The 27,225-nt window shown below is 45.6% G+C and overlaps 1 long non-coding RNA gene across 1 annotated transcript; it reads left to right on the top strand.

Moving 5' to 3' along the window:
• Positions 1–11,059: 11,059 nt before the first annotated feature.
• On the top strand, positions 11,060–12,492 carry LOC146805828 (uncharacterized). The gene is made up of 4 exons (XR_014967517.1): positions 11,060–11,139; positions 11,256–11,430; positions 11,537–11,617; positions 12,208–12,492. It is a non-coding gene; the product is annotated as an uncharacterized LOC146805828 (long non-coding RNA).
• Positions 12,493–27,225: the final 14,733 nt, after the last annotated feature.

Genomic DNA, 27,225 nt, shown 5'->3' with positions numbered 1-27,225 from the left:
CTAGGAGTGCCTTCAACAAATGCTGGTATGTACTGTGGTGGCTGCTCCATTAGAGTGGAGGAGCGCCGTCCCCAGCCACAGCCAGCAAATAAAACGGGTTTTAAACCCATTTTCTTAGCGTTTTCTTTTAATCCCCTGGACCTGCCCCCAGAACTCTGATGGGTCTTGGGGGCAGGTCCTGGGGATGACACAGTGTGATGCACCAGTCCAGTTCCTACAACAGCATGATGTGTGGATTTCACAAACCCCTAGGTCCACTTATAAGGGCCCAGGACTAGGGTGGCATCACTTGGCAGGGCAGACTCATATGAGCCCAAGGGCTGGACCAGGAGAGTTCTAAGTCATTTTTGTCCCTGAGACTTAGGCAACAGGAAACAAGCCCTTGGACTCACTCTGGGTTCAAGTGATGCAGATCCAGTCCTTCTCAGACAGGCAGGGAGAGAGCAGCAGGCACTAAGGCAACACAGCAAGGAGAAAGTTCAGCAAACAGCAGTTCCAGCAAAGTGGCAGTCTGTGAGCAGCACAGCAGATCCTCTTTTTCCCAGTAGAGTGGTCACAGGCCCAGAACTGTACTCATTTAGTAGTACCAGAGGACCCATTGTCAAAGGCACTTCAAGGGGAGACTTCAAAGAAAGCTTTGAAGTGCACAGAGGTTCCCCCTTCCTGCCCTGTCTCCAGACAAACTACAGCGCGGTATTCAATCTTTTCAGGTTTAAGTGTCAGCTCCTCACTCTCATCCTGCTCTTGATGGCCAGTCTGCATGCAGATGACCCCTCAGGCACAGCTACCCTTCCTTTGTGTGTGACTGTCTAAAGGGAATCCAGCAAGCCAGCTGTAGCCCACCCCAAATGTATATCCCAGAGACAGTTATAAGGGACCAAATGGCTAAATTAAGTAGATGACAACTTTCTAAAAATGGCATTTGCTAAACTGGAATTTAAAATCTAACTTCACCATAAGTTGTGGTTTTAAATTGTGAGTTCAGTGACACCAAACCTGGAAAGTCTATTTCATCGCAATCGGCAATTACACTTAAAAGATAAGGTAATCTCAATGTTATCCTTCGGGATAGATAGGCCTTGAAGTAGTGAAATAATGAAATTGGTATTTTTTCACTATAAGGACATGTAAAACTTAAAAGTACAAGTCCTGCCTTTTAAATACATGACACCCTACCCTGTGGGTTAAACAGGGCCTATTTAAGCAGTGATTTATGCGCACAAAATGGTAAGGTTTAGGCCTGTAAGAGGGTTACCTTGCCAAGTCAACGTGGCAGTTTAAAACTGCGCATACAGGTTATTCAATGTTCCCATGGAAGTAACCTTCTACCAATGAATGTTACCAGTTGCTCTAGGATCTCCTTATTCAGCCCCTATGCCATGCTCTGAAGTGTCCGTCTGCACACTGAATTCTTTGGGGAAGTCAGGGGCTCTGAGCAGAGGATCTGTGCACATGGCTTCCTTGAGAGAGTCAGAGGCTTTCTGACAAGCCTCTTTCCAGATTACCAATCTGGGCTGCTTCTTTGAAGTCAGCTCAGTTACCGGTGCAACAATGGTGTCATAACCCATGATGGTTTCAATCTTGGCCTGAAGGGGCTGCACCTTACCTCCACCTACCAGGAGTCCAAAATACCCAATACCCAATCTGGCCTTGATTGTCAGACCTGCTTGTTGCAGAGTCTGATGCACCTCGTTTAGGTAATGCAGGTGTTCCCCTTAAGTGGAACTATAGACACCAGTGTTGTCTAAGTAGTTGGCACGGTGAGCCTCCTCACCAGCCAGGACCCTGTTAATCGACCTGTTGGAAGATAGCAGGGACAATCCAATCGGCATCGCCCGAAATTAGTATGACCCTCAGGGAGGGGAAATGCTGACCTCTCTCTGGCCCCCTCAGTCAAGGCAATTTCCCTGAACCATGAAGTCAAATCACAGGTACTGAGGAATTTGGCAGTGCCTAGCCAGTGAATGAGGTCATCAGCTCTGGGGATGGGCAGTGCATCAGTCCTGGTGATTAAATTGAGACCTCTGTAGTCCACACAGATCCGTAGGTCTGATTTGGCACCTGGTGGGGCATCCTTTGGTACCAACAATATGGGGCTGGACCAAGGACTGTTAGAGGGCTCAATCATTTCAAAGGCTAATATCTTGAAGACTTCCTCCTTGATGCTGTGTGAGAAATTGGCCTGGTATATGATGTCCACTAATTAAAGTAGGCACCTTTCACCAGTCCAAATAGCCCTTATGGTGATTTAAGAGGTCAAAAGATAACCTTAGAAAGCTATCCAAGTGGTAGCTGTGGAGAGCAGCCTTCAGGCGTAGTCTTGAAGGAATGTTAAGCAGCTTGTTTTACCAGAATGCAATCTCATTGTATTGGTTAAATGAAAGGAGAATCACACAGTAGCTATAAGAATATATATTTATTATTATAACACCTTCAATACCTCACAGTATCTGCTACATGTAGATAAACACAAAGCACACAATACTGTAGCACAGAAACAATTGTAGGTAGCACTAACACACAGTGGGCTCCCAGGGGAGACCAAACCATATACTAAAATAGTGGTATAAGAACCATAACTCGAATCAAGAAGTGCCATTGTCTGTGGCAACAAAACCAATACCAAGCCCTCTGGGCCGCAGCCATTCCAAAACCTTGGTGCGAAACTCTTCTAAAATGTTTTCAGCCGTATGAGATTTCTCCATGGCGAACATGGCTACAGTTGCATGTTTCCGAGTACCTTCAAAAATCGCAGCTGTGTCAACAACACCTCGTGCAGATAGTTGATCTTTAACCCCCACAAAAGAGATCCAGTGTGCAGTGATGCACATGTAATCTGTGGCTTGGCAACTGGTCCACATGTCTGTTGTCAGGTGGATATTGTGCACAGCACTCTGCTGCAAACCGTGACCAACCAATTCCAGCACATCATGATGTAGTGCCGGAACAGCAATTCTTGCGAAATAGGACCGGCTGGGAACTTTCCATTTCGGGCAGATGGCAGACACAAATTCAAGGAAACCCACCCCTTCCACAAATGAAAAGGGAAGAAGGTCCAGCGCTAACATTTTAGCCAGCTTCGCATTGTACAATCGTGCCGTTGGGTGGTTGCGTTGGAACTGCCCCTCCAACCTAAACATGCTGTCAATGGTAGGCTGGCTTACTTTCCTTAGTGGTGCCATTAACCCACTAAGGCTCAACGACACAGATTGTCTCATTGAGGTACTCGCCGGTCGCCTTGGTGTCTCACCCACACTCTGAGTATGGCTCTTACTGCGGTGCCACTCTGATGTTACTGAGGAGGATGTGGGCGTTACCACTGCAGTGACTGCACTACTGGAGACAGGGCTAGAAATGCCTCCCTGTTCTTCACCTGCCACCACAATAATATCGCTCCCTGATTCCTGACCAACTTCAAAGGGTTTAGTTTTCCTACTTTCTTTTAAATTACGTAGGTGATCCTCCCACACAATAGTGTGGTGTATTCTGAGATGACTTGCTTGTCCTCCGGTACCATAGTTTGTACCAAGCTTACCACGCCGAACACCTTGCCGACAAATTGCGCATATAGCAATGTTCTCCTCCTTGGCGCTAACAGAAAAGAAGTCCCAAACTGGGGAGGAGAACTTTCTGGCACTGCTGGATGTGCCACTTTCAACACCAGATGAACTTGAGGGGGTGCTTGAAAATATGTGACCCTGTCCACCTACACTGTGACTTTTACTACCACTTCCTACTGAGATGGTTGAGCTGGATGTAGGTCCCTGCCGGGCCTTGGAAAATATGGCAGCTGGAGGTAGTGGTGGTGTAACCTGTGTTGGTGAGATCCGTGCTACATCCCGCTCAGTAGCAGCCTTTCTGGATAGGGTGAGAATGTCGTTCTCCAATCCCTTTGGGGCGGGAGTAATGTGCGTGATGACTGGCTCGTCTTCATCAACATCATCACCCCCCTCTTCTACATCTACCTCCATAACTCTAAGTTTTTCTGGGACCTTCCTTTTCAGAAGCAATGTCTTGTGGCGTACTTCACTCTCAGACCGAGCTGGTGGGACCCAAGTGTCATCACGATCATCAGAAGCGGGGCTTGAAGAAGAAGATGATGGACTAAGCCTCCTTTTCCTTGCTGGTGGTCTGGAAGACAATTGATCTTCTGAAACAGTGGTTTGACTTCGCTCCACTTTGTCTGCAGGAAGCTCGATTTCCTGAAATGCCCTCACGTCAGGAGCAACAACTACTATGGTTGGCTGTTGCGGCGGCTGCTGCTGTTCTTGTTGCGGTGGCTGCTGCTGCTGTTCTTGTTGCGGTGGCTGCTGCTGCTGTTCTTGTTGCGGCGGCTGCTGATGCTGTTCTTGTTGCGGCGGCTGCTGCTGCTGTTCTTGTTGCGGCGGCTGCTGCTGCTGTTCTTGTTGCGGCGGCTGCTGCTGCTGTTCTTGTTGCGGCGGCTGCTGCTGCTGTTCTTGTTGCGGCGGCTGCTGCTGCTGTTCTTGTTGCTGCAGCTGTTCTTGTTGCGGCTGCACACTGATCTGCTGAGTTTGCGCCTGCGTTGAACTTGATTGTGTACTACTTTGCGGTAATGACATTTCTTCAACATCGCTGCCCGTTAGTAGACTGGCTACCTCTGCGACAGTAAAGCCCTTGGGCCTAGGTTGGTGGGGTTGCTGGACCGCTGTGCTGCTCCCAGCTTGGTTCCCGGACAACGCTTTGGTGCCAAAAAAAACCTTGGCCGGCACACCACCAGTCGTGGTTAATGGCACTTCCTTTTTCTGTTCCTTCTTCTCACCAGCAACTTTCTTGGTACTGGACCTGGTACCTTTCTTTGGGGCCATCTTATTCCGATGTTAGGCAGGAGGCAGATGCACAACAAGTTCTGGTCACACGTGGGCGTGATGCGCACCAGGACTTCTGGCTGGCTGGCAGTACAACGGGTAGCCAGGTGATGCCGATGACACCTCCTACTCTGTCTTTTGTGCACCTAAAAGCAAAGAAGACAGGAGAAGAACATCAGTGAAATGTTGCATTTGTTTTTGTGGTTCAGTTACTTAGTACTGAACTAGTGCAAACAAAAGATAGTCTAGCCATTTATTACTTTTTTTTAACTAGAGCTATGTTATACTACTAGTACTGTGTACAGCCACACACTACACTCTCAGGAAGGTAATGGCTAAAAATTCAACAGATCACATAGAAAACACTTGATCAATAAAGCTGTGGCTACCTGCTCTGATCCTAGTGGATGAAAAAGCAGGCCTGTTGGCAGACAAGGCCAGGCAAGCTTGCAGGCCTAGGCCTCAAAATGGCCACCAGCCACATGGCCAGGCCCAACAACATCAGCAAGGCCAGCCCAAAAAACACACTTCCCCAACTCAATCCAATGCCATCCATGCCCTAAATGATGTCTAAATTCACCAGAGCAAACAGAAAACAGTAGATTACTAAAGCTGTGGCTACCTGCTCTGGTAGCAGTGGATGAAAGCAGGCCTGTTGGCAGACAAGGCCAGGCAAGCTTGCAGGCCTAGGCCTCAAAATGGCCACCAGCCACATGGCCAGGCCCAACAACATCAGCAAGGCCACCCCAAAAAACACACTTCCCCAACTCAATCCAATGCCATCCATGCCCTAAATGATGTCTAAATTCACCAGAGCAAACAGAAAACAGTAGATTACTAAAGCTGTGGCTACCTGCTCTGGTAGCAGTGGATGAAAGCAGGCCTGTTGGCAGACAAGGCCAGGCAAGCTTGCAGGCCTAGGCCTCAAAATGGCCACCAGCCACATGGCCAGGCCCAACAACATCAGCAAGGCCAGCCCAAAAAACACACTTCCCCAACTCAATCCAATGCCATCCATGCCCTAAATGATGTCTAAATTCACCAGAGCAAACAGAAAACAGTAGATTACTAAAGCTGTGGCTACCTGCTCTGGTAGCAGTGGATGAAAGCAGGCCTGTTGGCAGACAAGGCCAGGCAAGCTTGCAGGCCTAGGCCTCAAAATGGCCACCAGCCACATGTCCAGGCCCAACAACATCAGCAAGGCCAGCCCAAAAAACACACTTCCCCAACTCAATCCAATGCCATCCATGCCCTAAATGATGTCTAAATTCAACAGAGCAAACAGAAAACAGTAGATTACTAAAGCTGTGGCTACTTGCTCCGGTAGCGGTGGATGAAAGCAGGCCTGTTGGCAGACAAGGCCAAGCAAGCTTGCAGGCCTAGGCCTCAAAATGGCCACCAGCCACATGGCCAGGCCCAACAACATCAGCAAGGCCACCCCAAAAAACACACTTCCCCAACTCAATCCAATGCCATCCATGCCCTAAATGATGTCTAAATTCAACAGAGCAAACAGAAAACAGTAGATTACTAAAGCTGTGGCTACCTGCTCTGGTAGCAGTGGATGAAAGCAGGCCTGTTGGCAGACAAGGCCAGGCAAGCTTGCAGGCCTAGGCCTCAAAATGGCCACCAGCCACATGTCCAGGCCCAACAACATCAGCAAGGCCAGCCCAAAAAACACACTTCCCCAACTCAATCCAATGCCATCCATGCCCTAAATGATGTCTAAATTCAACAGAGCAAACAGAAAACAGTAGATTACTAAAGCTGTGGCTACCTGCTCTGGTAGCAGTGGATGAAAGCAGGCCTGTTGGCAGACAAGGCCAGGCAAGCTTGCAGGCCTAGGCCTCAAAATGGCCACCAGCCACATGGCCAGGCCCAACAACATCAGCAAGGCCACCCCAAAAAACACACTTCCCCAACTCAATCCAATGCCATCCATGCCCAAAATGATGTCTAAATTCAACAGAGCAAACAGAAAACAGTAGATTACTAAAGCTGTGGCTACCTGCTCTGGTAGCAGTGGATGAAAGCAGGCCTGTTGGCAGACAAGGCCAGGCAAGCTTGCAGGCCTAGGCCTCAAAATGGCCACCAGCCACATGGCCAGGCCCAACAACATCAGCAAGGCCACCCCAAAAAACACACTTCCCCAACTCAATCCAATGCCATCCATGCCCAAAATGATGTCTAAATTCAACAGAGCAAACAGAAAACAGTAGATTACTAAAGCTGTGGCTACCTGCTCTGGTAGCAGTGGATGAAAGCAGGCCTGTTGGCAGACAAGGCCAGGCAAGCTTGCAGGCCTAGGCCTCAAAATGGCCACCAGCCACATGTCCAGGCCCAACAACATCAGCAAGGCCAGCCCAAAAAACACACTTCCCCAACTCAATCCAATGCCATCCATGCCCTAAATGATGTCTAAATTCAACAGAGCAAACAGAAAACAGTAGATTACTAAAGCTGTGGCTACCTGCTCTGGTAGCAGTGGATGAAAGCAGGCCTGTTGGCAGACAAGGCCAGGCAAGCTTGCAGGCCTAGGCCTCAAAATGGCCACCAGCCACATGGCCAGGCCCAACAACATCAGCAAGGCCACCCCAAAAAACACACTTCCCCAACTCAATCCAATGCCATCCATGCCCAAAATGATGTCTAAATTCAACAGAGCAAACAGAAAACAGTAGATTACTAAAGCTGTGGCTACCTGCTCTGGTAGCAGTGGATGAAAGCAGGCCTGTTGGCAGACAAGGCCAGGCAAGCTTGCAGGCCTAGGCCTCAAAATGGCCACCAGCCACATGGCCAGGCCCAACAACATCAGCAAGGCCACCCCAAAAAACACACTTCCCCAACTCAATCCAATGCCATCCATGCCCTAAATGTGATTGAAAATGAAATATATTAAAAAAACAAAAGGAACAGTTGCTTCATCATGCACACACACACCCATGAGGCCATGCCCATGGCTAGCTCGGGCCTACTACTACAACCCACAAAATTAAAAAAAAAATTTAAAAAAAAGGAATGATGATAATTAATTATCAAAAATAAATTGTAGTTACACAACAACTGCAATGCCCACAATCAAACACAACAACCACTTACTTGTAAAATATCCTATTCCAAAAATCCTGAAATCCAATTGCAATGATGCAGCAGACAAAAAGAGTGATCTTTCCAGCTCCAAATCCAAAGGCAGAATGAGCAGGAGATGGACAAAGCACTGGGAGGAGCCTGCTGGACAGGAACAGGAAGTTGGAGAATCTGTGTCACTTCCTCCCTCTCTCCACCTTGTAAAAAAATGACTCCTTGCACAAAAAAGGAAAGCCAAATGTGAATGTAAGGAGTTCTTTTCATCCAAAATCAGTATTTGCAGATGGTTTCATGCTGCTAGAGCCGATATTCCTCTCCAAATTGTAAATTTTACGTTGTTGAGTTCTCGAGCTTCACATTACTTCCGCCGGCGTGTCGAAAACGATATGATCGCGTTCTCTTCTTTGTCCCTGTCGCGTTGGATATGACGTGTTCGCGGTCTCTTTCTCCTGTTCGCGTTCGATTTCATGTGCCCGCGTTCTCATTCTCTGGCTCGCGATGTAGAATGACATGTTCGAGATCTCAATCTTCTCATACTCGCGCGGTGCATGATCGCGAGAAGAAAGACGTGATCGCGCGACAAATGACGTGATCGCGTGAAAAATGACTTGAATGCGGCCGCGAACTCTCGCGAGACAGCGCAAAATGGCTACCAAAATCCAACATCTCGTGGAGAACGCGACCGGGTCAAGAAAACTTGTCGGAGAACGCAGGGATTCAGGTAAGGCGATCGCGCGCGCGCGAGAATGTATTTTTTTACAGCGCGAACAAGAAAAAAATTATCGCTAAGCTGCGGAATGCGGAAATTTTGACATTTTCGCGCTTTCCGCGGAACGCGAAAATGTCAAAATATCGCAATTTCCGCGAACGGAACGGAATTTTGGCCCAGGCCTAATCTCTGGGACCCCAAGGAACCACCCAAGCTGAGTAAGTAGGGACCACATGGATGACGAGTGCAGTGTGAGAGCACGACATGTGCTACTTACAATTCAGTGCGAGAGTTGCGGTTGCAATTTTAAAGTTTATGGACCCTTTCAAGTGGATTACGAGGAAACCCTTTGCAACATAAAAGGTTGGAGAGCCAACTCACCCATGGATACCAAAGTAAAAGAGTTACCTATCCCAGGGAAGCCGGGTGCATAGGGCTGAAGTGGCGTCTGAAACCACTGTTGTTCTCAACGGGAGTCTTCAAAGAAATGCCACCGCTGGGTGTCCAGTGGAATCTGCAGGTGGATTCTTGATGGGAGGAACCTGAAAGCAGAGGGGACAAAGTCTGGGTCACTCAGGAGTGACCAGGGGCTCGGCAGACGAATACCCACCGATGTCGGGTGCTTCAGATGTGAAGAAGGAGACCTGGGCTCTACAGCTGCAGGGACCAGGAGATGTTGAGGATGACCAGGAGGATGTCAAGAACTGAGGTGTCAGTGTCCGGCAGGAGCACCAACAAGCCTTGGAAATGGCATCCCACAAAGAAGGTCATAGAAGGTTACGGTCTGGCCCAGCAGGGACCAGGGGAGTCACCACAGCAAGGGGAGTCAGGGCAGGCATAGATCATCCAGGGGAGCCCAAGAAAATCAGGATTGTCCCTCAAATGGACCCAGAGGCCGAAGGCACAGGAGTCGCGAGGGGACCTCTAGCAGTTTCACAAAACAGCATGCAGAGCACAGAGTGGGAGGAGGCCAAAGTCCTTTGTACGAAATGTGCGCAGAGGTTGGGGCTATTGACAGCCTAATGCTAAAAATTGTGTAACACCAACAAGCGTATGCACTTGCAAATGTATGTGGTACACAGGGGTCCGGGTTATGCGGTCCCCACGAAGGATACTGGTCTCAAACTTGGTGAGAGAGCAGCTCAACTACAAAGAACATAGGAACCCACCTCCTGTGTTGCTGGAGCCTTCGGAGCCTTCGGAGTCCACAGGAGCTCAGGATCAGCAGACCGGTCAGTTGCATTGCGGTGCCTGCGATTGCAAGAGAATGACTGCTTCACCCCAAGGGAGATACTTCAGTTGTCCTTGATGCTCCATAGGTCCTGCACAGAATCTGTATGGTGCACAGGCGCCGACAATGCTTTGGATGGAAAGGGAGACGAAGTCGGGCCCAGTCGAAGTCCAGCAAATTCCAGAGTGTCCAGACGGTCGAAGATCAGTGGTTTCTAGTTCACAATTGTGTCCACGTCGAATCTAGGGTCCTATAACCATGTAAGACCTTTTGTACCCACGGGAGAGGGTTGGACAGATTCAGGGTCCATCCCAGGGGAGGGTCAGAACAGTGGGGAGGTTACTCCCATGTCATTTGTAGACCATTTCTCTAAACTTAATCACGATTGTGACCAATTTAAATGGTACATTCTGGAAAAAATCAGTGTAGATAGAGGGGGCGGAGATCTGGACAGCAAAAGATAAACGGGAGAACAGTGGATGATGTGGCATCTAACCACAATAGAAAATGGTTTAAACACACGAGAAGATGGGATGAAAATAGTGGCCAATCAATAAACAGAAGGCAGTGTAGATATATATATATATTGCATGCACAGCAGTTAGTTCCTGCGATGGGAGATCAGACATTAGGTAGGCTGTGAAATCAGACATGAATTTATAAGCGTTGGCTAGAATTAATGGGAGAGTTAAGTATCTAGTGCAGTTGCCTCCCACTAGTGATTCGAGTGGCTATGAGACAGTGAATAGAAATTAGACATGTATTAAAGTATAGTAGTGGGTATAAATTGATCAATTCTGCGAGTAAAATCTAGCAGTATTGGCCATACTCATGAATGTACTGCAATTATATGTATGGGATCCCTTGAAACCCTGCTTGAATTAGATGTAGGTATACAAACAAACAAAGTTGTACTTGTACAAACAAATAAAGCCGGTGTCATTATTCACGAAAATGTATGGGATCCCTTAAGACCCTCTTCCGATCAGATGTACGCATACAAACCAATAAAGTTATATTTCATATAAACAAAAAAAGCTGCTGCTAAAAAGTAAACCCATGAAAACCATGTTGTTAGTTTCCGGGTTAGGAGTGGCAGATCAGCACATGTTGTTAGTTTCCGGGTTAGGAGTGGCAGATCAGCACAAGTAGTGCATGCGGGCTATGTGGTCTGTAGGAACCAATGAGAGGCCGCAAGACAGTATTTAAACGAGGACAATGTAGCAGTCTCCCATTCACATTTTCCAAAAGGACGAAGCAGGACGGGGAATCCCTGAGCTAATAAGGTGAGAAAGGAAGCCTATAAAATAGATGGGATAGATTTACGAACAGCCTATTTAAATGAATTCCATGGCACATATATTCATGGGTGTAATATAATGGGAGTGTTTCTTTATTTTAGAGCGCGACGTAAGTGCATCGGCAGGTGAGGAGGTGTATGTACTAAAATCCCCTCTACCTTGGACCTCATATGCGGACCCCTTGGACACAAAATTAGAAATCTGGTGTTCTGGATTGAACCGTTCAAGAATATACGGCAGTTGGGAAACGGGGATTATTCAAGTCCGTTTAAGAAGGTACGACAGAAAAGAGGAGATATACTGCAGCGTGTTTAGTTAGATGATATGGCAGACATCCTCTGGTACAGCAATAGTAATATAAAAAATGCTCTCTATTTATCAGGGGGTCCAGTAAATAGACCATTCTTTGAGTCTGCAAAAGAAGTACAAGAATAATTGCAAATATCAACTCCCTTTCATTCAGGTGAGAATAAAGAAAACGCCTTTGAGGCATACAAATGAATTTAGTGATCTATATAGGTAGCTCTCAAATTGAGTTTGATGACGAAGATATGCGAACAGCAATGTAGGCACATTGTGTCATTAGTGGTCTATATTTCCCCAGACGAATGGGTTATTTGCAGCAGGGAGAGTGGAATACCGTAGGTGTATTCATTTGTTATACAGCGGGTGACTGTGGAGTTTTTTTGGACCCAGAAACTGCACACAAATGTGTGGTAGCTTAAGAAGTGCTTTAGCAAAAATTGTGTCCCTGTTTCCTTTTTTGAAGGTTGTAAGCAGGAGTAATGTGATGCTCTGAAGGGACAAGCTGTAAATATCCTTATGAAATGTTGATATACAGTGTAGATAATTGGAGAAATATATTTGATGTATATTACATGGGCATATCGAATAAGGAGATTAAATTGAGCCGTAACGTAACACATGTGAGCACGTATAAAACGAATCATAGAATTATGAGTTGTGTTAGTAGAATGTCATGTAAATTTCATGTATAGTAGAATTATTTTAAGGTTTTTAAATACATATTTCTTTATACACTTGTTTGTACAGGGTATAACAATCAAATATACCACAAAGAAAAGTGAACATAATGACTGTCTTGATAAGGATGGAATAACCAGATACCCATCGAAACGCGTCGACGCATTTCTATACATTATCCCGAGGACAAGTTGGACCTGTAGATACAAAATAGAGTATACGCATCCAGGCTAATCTTGCTAAAATTATTCCCAGGGAATTGTTGAGTTAAAAGGCAAAGCATACTGTCTATCATTGTTCGTCCTCCCTATTTTTAGGGTTCTCTGTGGTAAAAGTGTCATAAGATGTTATGTTATGTCCTGATTTGATGAATTGTATTGTTTTTAATTATGCTGAAATGATGCATTGTGTGTTATTATAGGTGTTTTTATAATATTTGTGTTTTAATAATATTCACATGTACTAAAGAAATAAATTGACTTGTTTGCACTGCATGTTATAGTAGTATGATTTGTTTGAGTGTTTCAGGGATTTTGAGTGAGATCTTTTTTGAGTTTATCTATGTCTTTTATATGAATTAAGAATTCCACTATTGGTAGAGAAGACAGTTGGCTAGAGATGACTGCTTCAAGTAGTGTTGTGATAAATGGATGCTTGATTGCCAAGAGGAGAGGGTTTTTAGGATGAACATGATTATTTTGTGTTTAAATGCCCCATGGATGACACCTAGTAGTTTATCTTTCATAGATTTGTGAGATCTATGCTTTGGGAAGGGTAGGACCAAAATAATTCCCCAGAGTCCCTCAGTATCCGTAGTCTTTCTATTTCATTGATGACCTCTTCCCAATATTTACCTAATTTAAGGCAGTGCCAGAGCAGATGCAAAAAAGTACCTGTTCCTCCACGTCCTCGCTAGTATAGATTGGTTTAGTTTTATCTTATTTTCTTATCTTTTCTTGTGTCCTGTACCAGTAAGTAAGGATTTTATATCGGGTCTCTCTCATCCTAACACTCTGTGGGTAGACTCATGGTCTGTCGTTTTGCTTTTCCCTTTCTTTAATTCCCGCCGCAGCGCTGGGGGGCGCGGGGGGGCAGCGCGGGGGGGCAGCGCGGTGGCGCTGTGCTCATGACGGAGCCACTCCGTCATGAGCCACGGTTGAGCTGTGCTCATGACGGAGCGGTTCCGTCATGACTCCGCCCAGTTGCGCTGTCCCCCGCACAGGCGGGGAAACAGCGCCGCGTGGGCGGAGCGGCCGCCAACGGTCGTGGCATGACGGAACCACTCCGTCATGAGCACACGGCAACCGTGGCTCATGACGGAGCGGTTCCGTCATGAGCGGGGAAGGGGTTAAGGTTAATCATTCTTCTGTGCTTGTTTACCCATCATTTCTGGATCAGGAACCTTCCTTCTAAGGTGCCAATGTACATTCATCCAGTTGTTTGTGCAGCATCGAGATTAGCTTTTTTCATGTGATCCATATATACGCCATTTATTTAAGCTAGATAGAGAAGGTGAGGCTCCCGTCCTTCGTTGTGGGATGCAGCACCCAATTCTTAATCTGTGTGTAGGTGAACCTCTCAGCTTTTGAAAGGTTATACTGTCTCTTGAGATCTCCAAATGATTTTATTTGCCCATTCTTTAACAATGATCCAACTATACCTCATCTATATTCTATTAATGGTTGAAACCATGTCTTGTCTTTAGCTGGGAAAACGTCTAGGTTGGAAAATACAATAACGAACTGGGAGGGAAAGAATGTGAAGCCCAAGCATTGCCTAACTTTATTCCAAATTGTTAGCGTAGCCCTAGTGACAGGTGAGGAGTAGTGTCCCCAGCTTCTCTGTGCCTTGTGCGTGCAAGGGACTTGTGAAAGAAGGGTACCAGCAATAAATTAAATTACCACACACAACTGTTTTGCTGTTTCCTATATTCCCAACTCCCCAGAAATTTAAGCTGTGTGGCATTTAAATATGATTGAAGTTGTGGAACAGCCAAAAACCCACGGGTCATGGCTGGAGCTGGGCATACATTGAATTATGTCGGAGTCATACTAGTAATTTCAGTAATTGTGCGGTACTCTTTTGATGCAAAATTACCAATTATTTCAGAATTACACTTGTGTGAGTAATTATGCCCAATTTGGCATGAAACTCCTATAGCAGGGGCGGGGAACAACCTTTACAACGCAACTTTTACAACGCACTACCATTACAATGAAACTGTTACAACGCGAGTGCATTGACATTACAACGCAAGTCTTTACATCGACTTGCACTAGATGGCGTGCTAACATTAAAAATAGTGTAGTTTACTATCCCAACAACTTCCCTACTGTTACGTGGACTGGAGTTGGAATAGTAAATTACACTTTTTTAATGTTAGCACGCCATCTAGTGCAAGTCGATGTAAAGACTTGCGTTGTAATGTCCTGCGTTGTCAATGCACTCGCGTTGTAAAACTTTCGTTGTAACAGCATGCGTTGTAACAGCATGCGTTGTAACATCATACATCCGCAGGGGCACAGGCACAATGAATTTAGTGAGCAGCTGCTGGCTGCTGCTGTTTGTGTCATGTTGCTTTTAGCACTATTTTCTTAGCGAATAATACATCCTCTGGTCCATTTTGGATGCTAAGATGCATTTTTTGCACTTGCTGTACGTTCGCGTAATTACGCTACAGCAAATTACGCCCACTCATAGTCACAGCTCAGTGAGGTATCTTACTTGCTATTCTTGGTGTTTGCCATGCCAAATTACAAAATAATTAGTATTTGAAGTTATTTAACAAGTAGAGGCAATGAAGTAAGTGGGATGCAAAGTTTTAAAGGATTTGGGGCAGGATCTTCATCATAATTACTGCGATCCTGCTCAATCTTAAAAAGTGCTTCATGTGCCATTTTTGGATTTCTGTCTGAATTATTTAATAATTTGATGGCAGTTATATGAGACTTCTTGTATGGTCCTGTGGCCTAGCTGAATACCTAGATAGGTTATTGAGCCTAGTTCGATTACATGAATATGGAAGCTTGTGAAGCACCTCTACTTGATTTCAAAGTGGTTGAAGTAAAACAGCTTCCGATTTTGTGATGTTAATTTTAAAGATGATCACAGGTGGGTAGAATTCCATCTTTCCCTACAATATACACTGAAACCAGCAGGTCAGTAAGGGATAACAAAATGTCAACCGCAAACTTTGTGCCTTTAAACATGTTGTACCCTATTTTTAGCCCTGAAATGTCTTACCTTTTCCTTATGGCATTCACGAACGGTTCCCTAGTCAGGGCAAACATAAGCAACAAGACCCTTGGCTGGTGGCACGTGCTCAATTGCGATTGAAGCCAAGGTGGATCCATTGACAGCTCGCCATTGTCTATTTAAAATAGTGCTCAAAAAGCTCAATTTATGAATTACATGAGCCATGCAAGTCTAATCTACTCTGTCAGATGCTGTGTTGGCGTCCAAATAAAGACATGACTTTGCTTCCCTTGGGAGTGCTCTACAGTATGTAGGAGATTCTTAGTGTTACCTCCATGCTGTTAGCCAGGATTAAACTGTGATTGGTCTGCATTTATCATTTGTGGGAGGATCGGTCCCAGTCTAGCTGCTAAAGTATTTGTTAAGAATTGTTAAGAATTTTATCAGGAGCGGCCCAGGTAAGAGCGGTAGGGTGGGCGGGCTGGATGGGAGTTGACAGACAATGACAAGGGAAAACTTAATTAAGAAAACCACTTACCTGGCGCTCGCCGCATTGCCGACTTGGCGATGCAGCGAGCGCACGGTATGTGGTTTTCTTTATTTTTATTACATTTTCCCTTGTCATTGTCTGTCCAGCCGTGGTCCGTGCAGGTAACAGTGGTGGGGCGGTAAGGCTGAGTAAGGGGGGATTTCGAGGGACGAAGCTGAGGGAAAAATAAATAAATAATACATTTTCCTCACCATCGTCCCTCAAAATCCCCCCATACTCCACCCCACCGCTGTTACCTGCACGGATCGTGGCTGCGTCTGTCAACTCCCCCTCTGCACCCCTCCTGCCCTAACACTCTTACCTGCAAGGGCCACTCCTGAATTTTATGTCAATGTTTGCAAGGGCGACTGGCCTATAAAAGGCACACAGAAAGGAGTGCTTATCAGGCATAGTTATTACTGTTTTTACCACTGCTGATTGTTGCATGTATCTGTCACTTCACTCATCTCCCCATAATCCTTGCATAATCTAGTGAGAACCTGGGCCAGATCACTGTAATATAGTTTATGAAAGTTTGCAGTAAATCTGCCAGGGGTAAGGGGTTTCCCTGCCTTACATATGTGAATGACACTGATAACTCCCTCCCTAGCTATGGGCTCCTCCAATGTGTCCGACTACTCTAGTGGAATTTCATAGATGAGGTTGTTATGGAGGTATGCAAATACTCCTGAGTGTGTCACCTTTCCTTTGCCATAAAGATTGTAAAGTAAACTGTGGAAAGCTTCCACTATTGTTCTATCATCTATTACTAACCACCCATTATGACTGATTGTAAGGAAATGCCTCTTTTTGCTTGTTCATGCCCACATGTATGGACTGATGCTGAGGATTTTTTTACATTGACAGTGCGCTGAGGGCTGCTAGCCAGACCTCAGGGCCAGTGTTCTGACCCTATACAAATTATATGTTGAATTGGATACACCCAATTGGCAAGGACTGACTTACTTATAAGTCCCTCATATATGGTACCCAGGGCATGGAGGGCAGAGTATCCACTGAGGGCTGCAGCACTATTTGTGCCACCGAGGGTGTGACGAAGTATAAAATGGCCCCCACCATGCCACTGCACACTGGAAGGATAGTGTTTGCACTGCCAGTTTGACTTTGCTATTTACACCAATGGCAAAGTCACCGCATCCCTGAATAATATATACAAGTCTCCCCTAAGGAAGGGCTATAGAGTTCTATGGCAGGGAACTGTATTTTGTTAAGTAAGACATATATTTTTGATTTGATTTAACAGCAACACTTCCATATTATTGTTTCTTGTGGATAAAGTTAGTTGCCCCATCGGCTAATACAGGGGCCCGGTTGGCACCCGAACCTGGCTAACTCCTGAATGGGACTACCTAACTGGGTCATATAAAGTATCAAAATACTTTTAGCATTAAACCTGACCTGAGATTCCAGATTAAATCTAATATTACAACTGAAATTTAGCAACTTTCAGAAGGTTGCTACTCTGAGCTCCAGCTAGCCCAGCGGCCTCCCCTTGCACATGGACAGATTTGTAAATCCGTATTTGTAAAGTGCAAACTACTCACCCTTATGGGTCTCAAGGCGCTGGGGGCTGTTGTGCAAATTAAGTGCGCTAATGCCCAGAGTCACATGGTGCTGAATTTAGCTGCCGCCGGAGCCGGGATCGAACCGTGAGCCCTGTGCTCCAAAGTCAGCTGCCCTGGCTGCTCCACCACACCTATCCACTTTAAGATTTCTAACCTCCTGGGGAGATGTGTGAATGACTCTGCAGCACAGGAACAAAGGCACTTGCCCCAGAGCGATGTGTCTCCTCCTCTCCCAGAATGACTACTCAAGGTGTTAGCTCAAAAAGCAAGCTTCAAAGGTGAAGCCACCTTTGTGAGGGAAGTAGCACCCACACCCCAGAGCAGGATACCTTTTGTTTCTGCAGACAAAGTGGGGACAGGGCCAAGGAGGGAAATCTGGCTCCTAAACTGGTTTTACTTTGGGCCTGCTGCCCTAGGTAGCTACACCCCTAGGATAAGCTACCAAGCTCCTAACAACTGAGGATGGATCATGCCATCTTGAAAGGGACAATAATGTGGCTCTCTGGGATAGCCAGATGACACATATCACAGGAACTTCATCACTCGGTATGAGGGGACTCAATAGCCCACTGGATAGTAACTGTGAGGGCCCCAAAGGGCACTTTCCTGTGATAAATATGGCCTTGAACCCGCACAAAGGCAGGCTGCACCGTCGGAAGGACTGCACCTGCTACACTTGGGGTTAGCACAGTTTGGACTCTGCTTGTGGTTCCTAGCTCAGGAAAAAGTTGGTTCCCAGTCCCATCCTACAGCAGTGACTCCAAGGATCAGTTGGCTGATCTCCTGACACCAGCTCCAGGAACATAGGACTTGAAATAGCCTAAACCAAAATGTAGGTAGCCACTGCAGAAGTTTTGCTGCTACAAGTCACCAGGCACCCAAAAGGACGCTAGCTCCCACCTATGTATTTTGCCCCAATGGTGGTGCAGACTGACCAGTAGCCCAGCATCAGGTGGCCTGGTACTGCAACATAGAGAACTTCGAGGGACCACAATCTCTGTGGCCAAGTTTGCCCCACCCTTGGACTGAGGAAGATCCACAAAGACACAAACGACCACACCACACCACAAGCAGAGCATCCTTTGCACATCTTTAACCTGCATTTCTCAGCATCAGGACAACTCCATGTCTATGGCGGTTGTCCTATAAAGTTTGGATTTTGCTTCAAAAAGGCTCTGGTGGCCAGGTAAGCATTCAAAGTATCCTCTCTGGCCTCCTACCTCTTTCCTGCCAGAATTGGTCACCCAGTCCAGGCCGGAGTTGCCGAACTAACTGTTTCAAACTTTTCAAACGTTTTTTAAATGTTTGTTGAACAATGCTTGTTTGCAGTCGTATTTAAAAGTAATGATATCATCTAAAATCTGTATATTCTGTAACCCTTCAGTGGATTTTGCTCATCAAGGTCTCTAAAAATTGATAAAAGTATAATCTGTTTTGATAAATTGATGTCTTTTTTTTTCGTGTGTTGTGACCTTATTTTGTTATTTGGTGCTGTTAAATGTTTTACACATAGTTTCTTTGCTAAGCCTTACTCCTCACAGCCACAGCTACCCAGGGTTGAGCTTGAGGTTAAGCAAACAAGTGCCTGGCTGGACCGAAGACAGTATTTGTAAGTGTATTGCCCAATAAGTCTCCACAGCCCTATCATATAGTGCACCCAAATCCTTACATTGATATTCTCTTTAACCATAGCCATATGAACATTTACCATCAATGGCATGGCTATGAGTATTTCTGTTTTATTACTTTAGGAGAAGTATGTGAGAAGTAGCCTGGTATATGCTGTCCACTAATCAAAGTGGGCACCTTGTACCAGTCCAAACGACCCTTATGATGTATGAGGTCAAAGATAACCTTTAGAAAGCTATCATAGTGGTAGTTGTGGAGAGCAGCCTTCAGGCTTAATCTTGAAGGAATGTAAAGCAGCTTGATTTACCAGAGTATCACCTCCTGAATGACTAAATGAAGGAGAACCACACAGCAGTTATATTTATTAATATAACACTCTCTACTATCCTCTACACGAGGATAGAACACAAAGCACACAATATGTAATCAATAGAACAGTTGTAAGTAGCACAATACACAGTGGACTCCAGGAGGAGACCAAACCATATACTAAAATAATGGTATAACAATCACAAGTGGGATCAAGACAAAGTTTTGAACATGTAGAATAGCTGGGACCCCAAGGAACCACCCAAGGTGAGTTGATAGGGACACCACGGAGGACGGGTGCAGTGTGGGAACACGACCGCGGGCTCCGTACAATTCTATGAGAAAGTCGCAATTGTAGTTTTAAAGCTTAATGACCCTTCTAGAGGGACTTTGAGCGAACCCTTTGGAACTTAAGAGTTTGAAGAGCCACCCCACCCGTGGATACTATAGTACCAGAGTTACCTATCCCAGGGAAGCCGGGTGCATAGGTCTGAAGTGGTGCTGGAAACTCTTGTCGTTCTCAATAAAGGGCTGTGAAGAAGTACTGCTGCCATGAAGGTGAAAAGGGTCCAGTGGAATCCATGCCTGGATTCTAGAAGGAAGGAACCTGAAAGCAGAGGGGACAGAGTCTTGGTCACTTCAGAGTGACACGGGACTCGGGAGACAAAGGCCCACAGATGTCGGATGCTTTAGGTGCGAAGAAGGGATGCTTGACTCTGCAGCCACGAGGACCAGGAGACATCGAGAATGACCAGGAGCTGGAGGTGAGCTGTCCGACTGCTGAGGGGTCGGTGCCCGGCGGGAGCACCAACAAGCCTTGGCAAAAGCAACCCATGCAGGAAGGTCAAGCAGGTTACGTGGTTGACCAGCAAGGTCCAGGAGACTCACCAAGCAATGGGGAGTCGGGGCACATCTGGAGCAACCAAGGAAGCCCAACAGAAATCAAGATGACCTTCATGGAGACACACAGGCCAAAGGACCAGAAGTCGCAAGGGGACCTTGAGCAAGATTACGAACTACCAGCCCACAGAGCACGAGGTGTGAGGAGGCCGGAGTTCTTTGGTGCAAATACTGTTCAGGGTCAGGACTACACAGAGTCCAATACACAAGCTCGGGAATCGCCAACAAGCAAATGCACTAGCAAATGGACGCGGTGCACAGGGCTTCGGGTTATACAGTCCTCACGAGGGATACTGGCCTCAAACTCGGTCGAGGGCAGATCAACCTGCAGAACCCTCAGTAACCCACCTCCTGTGTTGCTAAAATCTTCGGAGTCTGCAGGAGCTCAGGAGCAGCAGATGGGTCGGTTGCGGTTAGGTACCTGCGCATGCAGGGGAGTGACTCCTTCACTCTAATGGAGATTCTTCAGTTGTCTTAAGTGCACCATAGGTTCTGCACGGAGCCTGTATGGAGCAAAGGCACAAACTAAGCTTCAGATGGAAAGAGGGATGAAGTCGAACCCAGTCAAGGTCCAGAGTGTCCAGAAGGTCGAAGGTCAGTGGTTTCTTCTTGTAGAATCTTGTCCATGCATAATTTAAAGTCTTACAGCCAGGTAAGCCCTTTTGTACCCAGGGGAGAGGGTTGGACAGATTCAGGGGACGTTCCTAGGGGAGGGACAGGACAGAGGGGTGGCTACACCCATGTCCTTTGTCCAGTTTCATGCCAGAGCAGGAGCCAATGGCTCCCAGAACTGGTTCGAGTTGGACTATGCACAGGGACACCAAATGTGGCCTAAGTGCAGACTTTCAGGCACTCTCAGAGTGCACCCACCCAGCACCAATACACTAACTCATGTCTGGGAGGTGGTCACACCTCCCTGTGACAGGATGCCTTTTGTGCTGCCTTCCTCTGCTTGAGCTTGGCTCAGCAGCAGGCGGGCAGAAATGTGTCTCTGGTCAGCAGCATCCATTTTGTGCTGTCTGGGTCGAGAAGCCTGGCAGAGGTTAGACCAGTGACCCCACCAAGCTAGCTTCATAATGGTGGAATCATACCTCCCACACCAGTTACTAGTGTGGAGGTATGATTCCAAGGTGTTTGATACCATACATAATATGTTTCTATGCAGCAGTCTTCGAGATAGCATTTACCGCGGTGTTATAATGCACCTCTACCTATATATCCGGCTGGGTCACAGACAACCCGGGAGGATGGTCTCCGAAGGCTGCAGAGAGGCTCTGCTCCTGCAGGGCACCCTTTCACATAAAACCCAGCACCCTGCCTTCAGGATTGTTAAGGCCTGCCATAGGGGAGACTTATAAGTTTAAAGTGTAGTGACTAATAGATATAGTGAACCTATATCTAAAGTAAGTGGTGTAAGCACCATCTTACACAGGCTGCAGTAGCAGACCTAGAGTTCCATTTTGCATGGCCTCTCATGGGTGGCATAATACATGCTTCAGCCCATGGGAGGCCTCTGGGGTATTATGCCCTGGGGACTGATAAGGCTATCCCAGTATCCAATCTAGAGTGTACCAAAGTACATGCATGACAATTTAAGGGAGAAAGCAGATAGACTGGGGTCTTGATTAGCAGGATCCCAGTCAAACTAGTCAAAAACCAGCAAAACACCAGGCAAAAAGTGGGGGTAACAATGCAGTCAGATCCTACCTTCCTACAAAGTATTTCTGTTTTACATGTGTACCAAAACCTGATGGCATAATTTAATTGAGAACATTCTTTTGTGCTCTCTCTCCTTCTCTGATAATTGAGATTCTAACGAAGCTCTCACCTTGATACCCATCCCTTTAAAATGTGGTGCCACTACTGTGAATATGCTCCTACTGTAAGTTCGAAGTGTATTACACAAAGTGAACCATGAGACCTTCTGTGTACACATTTCTGCCAAGAATCTTGTTAATTCCTCACCTCTGCTTGAACTGCTGAGTCATGCAATAAGTATTCATTTATATGCCAGGTGAATTACCTAGATGTTTGATTTAGTGTGTTTGTTGATGTGCAAATTGGAGCATGGTCAGAAAACGCAATGCGGTGCACCTCTGTCTCTTTGACACACATTACAAGTCAAGCGTTCATGAGAAAGTGGTTGAGTAGACTGCAGAATAAAAAGTGCAATCAATGTCATTGACATGGTAATCCTTCCAGACAGCCACTAATTCTATCTCACTGAGAAATTCTTTGAAATGAGGGAGAAGCTGACCCGCTGCAGTCAAACCTTTGGTTGGAGCGGTATTTGAAGTTGTGCATTACTTTAAGTTCTCTGCTACTCTCAGTCTACCTTTGTTTAAGTGAGTGTGGTGAGATGCAGATGTTAGGCACATCTGTTCCATTTTATGATGGCATATCATCCCCCTACTCATGTCCCAACCCTGCTGTACAGCATTTTATGACATCTCAACATGGCAACTTGACGAGGTTTGTTAAAAGACCACTCAGATAAGCTGACACCACATCCCTAAAGGCTACAGCTGCTTGGTAACTACCCTCCACAATTTTGAATGGGGCCCTTTGTTCTCTTTGGGCTGAACTGTCCCAGACCTGATGCAGTGTAGAAAATAATTAGCACATGCCTATTCTGTCCTCACCCGTTCCTCTTCCATGAACTGGCCTAATCACTGTGAAATGGACCTATTGTGTCGGGAGGCCTTTGATCCTCCTGCATATCAGAAGAGCAATTAATTGGGCCAAGCAGGGTGAGCAAAAGTCGAAAACCTAATTAGGAGATGAGTGAGGGATATATGCTAAAATTTCAAGTGCCAGAAGGAGTGAGAGATGACAAAAGTAAAATGAAATCTGCACCTGTGATCCTAGTTAGCCATATCATGTGTGTATCACCCTAGTTTTTACATCTATCTATGGCAAAAGTATATTTTGGTGCAGATTTTATCCATAACTTACAATAAAATGAAGCACTACTCCCTTTTAGTGGAACCCTACTATTGGACCTGGCTCTTTCTACAGGATCACGGATTGTTGCCATTGTTTGCTGAGTCTGTTTTTGTTGACATTTAGGAGATTACTCCAGTGGTAAAGTGCTTCTGCTCTCTCTTCCAAACATTGGCATAACCTGACTGGTACACTTAATTTACTTTTAATTCCATAGTACTTCATGTGCCAAGGGTCTTAAAATTAAATGCTACAAGTGGGCTGCAGCACTTGTTGAACGAGAAAATATTGTACCACGCTAAGTTAACCTGTGCTGTCATCCATTTTGTAGATTGCCCTCCATCTTGACTGTCCCTGTGTGCTTTGCACAGATATAAATAGATGGGTGCTTTCCATTGTATGGTGTGCCTTTCAGTAGCTTAGAAAAACAGAAATGTTTCTTTACAGAAATAAAGGCTTGGCCCTGTTTGAATTATGTTCCAAACACGCAGGTGTTGGAAACCGCCAGCCGTCAACAGCTACGAGCCTATTTCTGTCACAATTTGCATCGCGTATTTTTCATTGCGTAGGTGAGAGCTTCTCCAGCTTATGAGCTGTTTGCATATGAATCTTTGCTTTTGTACCAATTCTTTTGCATATGAGCCAAGAGGGGAATTCCAGCATCTAAAGCATGTAGTCTAAAGGTGTGGAATAAGGTATACAAACTGTACTGGAATCTATGCTTAGCAGTTCCCTCTCAGACACTTGTACTGTCTGCATGACGGATCCGACTCTTGAGTGTAATAAACTTGTCTCTGATTTCACTCCAGTGTCGATCCTCATTTGTGAACCCGTAGACCAAGGGTGACCTTGCACCGATCAGATAGGGAAAAATCTCACTTCTACAATTGGTGCCCAATGTGGGACCCCATTGAAGCCCACGGCTGGACCAAGAGGAGGTCACTTTGAGAGGACGAAAACACCAAGGGGCGCCCCGTAAAAAAGAGACTTATTCTTGCAGCAGAGGTGATTATTTGACCAATCGACCTGACCTTCATGGCGGCTGGGAGTCTCAACTGGGGCCCTTTCGGCAAATTTTGGAGATGATCTATTGATCGGAGGATCGACAGGTGGGAGTGGAAAATTAAAATCAGGTAGGATCGTATTGTTTGGTTTTTGGTTCTGTTTTTTCTGGTAAAATATTTGCAAACATTTTAGACAGATAAGGTGAGAAATTTTCTCTTTTTTGATATATTGATATAATATAGTTTTTTTGAAATACATAAACATGCCTTTTTTTAGTAAGTTACGCACAGTCTGTTATTGCTCAGTACATTGTGGAACAAATATATAAAGGACAATAAGAGTTTACAGTGGCCACACAACAGTACTTTTAAACACAATAAATTACAATATTTAGAAGGACAATTATTTAAGAAAAAACATACAGGGTATGTTTGACACATTAGGATTGTGGAGAAAGGAAATAAAACAAAGACAGATAAAAGAGGACACAAATAAAAAGAAGTTGGAGGAACAGACACTCTTACAAACAATTAAGGAATTCAAAATAAAAGAACGAGAAGAGAACATAGATAGTGACAATAGACGGTTCAGACTCCAAGTACTAAGGCCTATGTAATCAGGGATGGAAAATCTACCTAAGGGTTAAATGATGAGGACTCAGAATTTGAGGACTTACTGTCCCGACCATCTCCTCCCCCATATGTATTTAATATTCATGAAAATAATATGGCCCCTGTAACACCCCTTATGTCAGTCCCGTCAACCCCTCCTCCTTCTTCGCCAGTCCTGGGCCCAACATCATCAATATATCCTTCAGTATCTACTGCCTTAACAAGATGTCCAATCTCTCTAGGTAATGATAAAACAATTACGCCAAAAATACCCCGAAACTTCCCAAAAGAAGTCATAGGTTGGCCCTTACGGCAAGTGATAAAATACTCCTGACTGACAGGGCCAGAGACTGGATCCAAGGTGGAGACATAGGACTAGAAGAAGTTCTCAACTCTCTAGACCAGTTTACCCAGATGACCTAACAGTACATAGTAGGCCAAATGGCACATGTCATGATAGAAGATTGGCGGACTACTAATAATGTTGAAGCACCATTGGTCCTCAGTAAAATATGGAAGATGTCTAATGAGGGTACATTGACTGCCATCACACTAAAACAAGTGGTACAGAACATATTTACACACAAACAGACTCCAGGGAGGTAACTCAGAATTTACTAAAACTTTTCCAATGCAAGAGGCGACACCTGTTTCCCAACCAGCCGTTGGAGACAGAGAGTGCCCTAATGCAGGCCGTTTTCAGTTCCAGTGGATTTATACTCCCTGGAAAAGAGCGGACGTATTGGTCCTTAAGGCTTCCTTACCTGACCGATCAAAAAATCCTGGTGCGTTTAATGAAGAAATGACCACTGCTCTGTCTTCCTCTGTAATGACCCTAGCAGACAGTGACATGTTTTTCGGATTAACCATGCCTCCTCTTCTCTGGCGTATGGTCCGGAAACAGGATCACGGTGATTTTGAAGATACATGGACAAACATAATAGCAGCCGATGCTGACAAGAAGCCAGGAGAAAAACCTGCACAAATTATATTAGAATTACCTGATAATATAATTAAATACATAAAAACAGTGGTACGCCCAAAGAAAATATCATGGGCTAAATTAACAGCGTGTAAACAGAAGAAAGATGAAGCAGTACCCGATTTCTTCACCAGGTTTGAAGAAACATTTCATGACTACAGTGGTCAAGACACGGCATCCGATACAGATAAACACCTGTTTGTAGACACATTTGTGGCAAATTTACTACCTGACATTTCGCTAAAATTACTATTGGCGGAAAGTACATGGGCTACTTCGACTCCGACAAGAATACTGGACATGGCCCAGTATTACGAGAATCAGGTCAATGATGATGAAGACAACAGGGAAGGAAAGAATAAAGAGCCAGGAAATAAGATATTATTGCAACAAGCTCATGGGTTGACCAGAAGTTGAGGACGGGGTGTATCCACCTCCGACTCACCAAAACAACTGATACAGGATCCCATGACATCCGACCCTTTAGGACAAACCAGTGCGCATACTGTAAGAAGGAGGGACATTGGCGATCTGAATGTCCGCTCCTTCGCCAACAAGGTAGAGGGAGGGGGGATGACAAGAGGCAGCAGCAAAGACCTTTCCCGACATAGAGGCGCAATAACTTTGACAATAGTGGACCTCCATAAAATTATTATACAGACGACTTCAGCGACGTACACGTCACAGGAGTATATTTCAACTAGGGCAGCGTAGGACAAGCAGAGGGATCAGTTCCTATACCGGTAGACCAGGCAGGTCCAGATGTAACTGCTGAAATAATGGAGACCCTGCAACAATTCCTGGTAGATACTGGGGCTACACAAAGTGCCATTTCACAACAACTGATCCCTGTGACTCCCTTGTCTGGCCACAACAATTTATCTGTTGGTTTTTCCGGAAAGCCAATTCTAAGTCCCATGTCAAGACCACTAGATCTCACCATAGGCCCTTTTACTACCAACACACCATTCCTCCTAGCACCAAATTGCCCAGAAAATGTGTTAAGATTAGACCTACTCAAACACTTTCATGCTCGCATATACTGTTCACCAGATGGTGTCTACATTACGTTTGGAAAACCTGATGGTGTTAAACAGTACGTTAGTAAATCATACAACATCATCTGTCCTCAGTGCCATCTTCAGTATGGGCGGATAGTGACACTGATGTCGGCCTGTTGCCCATTGACCCTGTACATATCCAAGTCAAGCCAAGTGCAGTTCTGCCAAAGGTCCCCCAATACAAAATATCTCAGGAAGGTGAAAATGCCTAGTTCAAATAATAGAGGACTTGACCCAGTAGGGAGTAGTTGAGGAAACAGGAAGTAACCTGTGCAACATTCCTATTTTGCCCGTCCTAAAACGTGCTACCTCTGATGATGCAGCACAAAGGGTCTAC

Source organism: Triturus cristatus, chromosome 8 (genome assembly GCF_964204655.1).
Source record: "Triturus cristatus chromosome 8, aTriCri1.1, whole genome shotgun sequence".
In the NCBI taxonomy this organism is placed as follows: Eukaryota; Metazoa; Chordata; class Amphibia; order Caudata; family Salamandridae; genus Triturus; species Triturus cristatus.
The sequence above is the reverse complement of the archived record's forward strand: the minus strand, read 5'-3'. Positions and strand labels throughout refer to the sequence as shown.